Source organism: Benincasa hispida, chromosome 10 (genome assembly GCF_009727055.1).
Source record: "Benincasa hispida cultivar B227 chromosome 10, ASM972705v1, whole genome shotgun sequence".
Lineage (NCBI taxonomy): Eukaryota > Viridiplantae > Streptophyta > Magnoliopsida > Cucurbitales > Cucurbitaceae > Benincasa > Benincasa hispida.
Window position 1 is genome coordinate 25,141,878 of NC_052358.1, and position 2,193 is coordinate 25,144,070.

Consider the following 2,193-nt stretch of genomic DNA (forward strand, 5'->3'; position numbering starts at 1 on the left):
TGGTAGGCATGATACGATTCTTGATTAGGTATAACCAGAAGTTTGCATCGGGGAGAAGATTTATGGGTGCCATGGTCATGACGGCTATACTTGAAATTTGCCATATTCTCTCAAGCTTGATCACACTCTTATCGCATTTTCCAATTGACTTGGTGTTAGCCACTTGATGATGTGTTTACCTTCAACTTCAGGGTTGTTTTGTGCGTCGAGTACTTCATTAATAATTTTAGGGAGAAATGTACAAGGCAGTCTTCCACCAATGCCAGATTCCTTACTTCATCAAATTCGCTATAGTAAAATGTGTGGAAGAGGTGGGACCAAATTCTTGATGGGCTGGCACACAACTGATGCCAACCCATTGCATCGATGATGTATGTGATATATTCTTACAAGGGATTGCGTTTTGAGAAGAATCCCTTCTCCATGAGGATGTCAGTAAATTGACGCTTCCTTCCCCTTGTGTGCTTGGGTGACACATGTGCCACCCTTTTTCTTTTATTTTCTTGCTTCTTTTCCTTCTTCTTTTTGTATCTTTCAGCCTCTGGGGCCAACGTTCACTCCTTCTTATCCAACTATCTCTGGAAGGCTCCCTTTTTCTATCTATGCCTCGCAGGCCTATATTTCTTAAGCCTATGTTCCAACTTGCTCAAATCAGTTGAGCTTTCTTTATGCATTGCAACCCCCACAGAACCAATTGCAACTTTATGTTGGGATTGGTGTCCTAATTCTCTCGGAGTCTCGTTGTTTGTAATGATACACATTGTTTGATGAATAAAATAAATGTTATTTCATCCTGGAATCTACTCATATAAACAAAGCTCCTTGGTTATCTTATGTGAACTTAAGCATGTATATGTGATATACAAGTGGCTTCTTCTCCAACTCTCTCTAGAGGGCTCTCCTTTTCTATCCATGCCTCGCAGGCCTATATTCCTTAAGCCTATGTTCCAATTCACTCACATAAGTTGAGCTTTCTTCATGCATTGTAACCCCACAAGACCGATTGCAACTTCATGTTGGGATTGGTGTCCTAATTCTCTCGGAGTCTCGTTGTTTGTAATGATACACATTGTTTGATGAATAAAGTAAATGTTATTTCATTCTAACATTTACTCATATCCAAAAAACAAAGCTTCTTGGTTATCTTATGTGAACTTAAGCATGCATATGTGATATACAAGTGAATCATGCCTTAAGTGATAACCTAAATAGGTCTGTAGTATAAGGATTAAGGTGAGATATCTGATCTTGGTGACACTACGGATACGGTTCGCTTTGTAGAGGTTTACAAGTGTTGTAAACTACTACAAATAGTAGATCCTGACCATTCATGTGGAGATGTGCGAGCGGGGGTGTCCTATACAAAGAGTTTGTATAAGACCGGACCATGAGATGACTAGACTCTGTATATAACATCGTTGATACTAGAGACTTACATCTTACCTAAATGACCATAGGTGACACGACCTTAATCTTGAGTGTTTTGGGAACTCTTGTCTTTGAGGGTAGTCCTTTGATTAGTATGGGTGAGCCATATGCTCAACCACATTTAGGGATTTGTCTGATACTGGAGCTGGGACTCAATCCACAAGATGAAATTCACTCCTTTCCCGAAGCAGGAATAAGTAGAGAGACTGCTCTCTTAAAAGCTGATTCCGGGGCTTGAACATAGTGGCCACAACTTCTCTTTAGAAGAGAGGACTCAGTCATAGTAGGACTATGACTTTTGTTCATTAGAGAGATCAGTGGTACTTAAGGAGTTAGATGTAACTACAGGGGCATAACAGTTAATTGGCCAAGCTGTACTTATGAGCGATTTTTGAAGGGTTATCACACTGTTGATTGGTTGATATGGACACAAAATATATCTGTAGTAAGGAAAGTGCAGTTGTTGGTCTTTAGTAAAGTGCCCGACAATTAACAGATGGTGGATCTCGTGACTAAAGAGTTTAGTCAGTTATTCACGTACCATTGGAGCTTCAAGCTATAGTCCATAAGGTCTCCTTGGTAGCTCAATGGATTCAAGTTGAGAATCAGCTCTTGGTGTTGATTTAAAATGTTCAAATTGACGAGAAGAAATTCGATTATATATGATATGATCCGTATGGTGTATTGGATACATCTAGTGGAGGATTAATGTAAATGAGATTTACATTAAGTACCATGGAATATAAAAAGAGCTATGGTTTATAT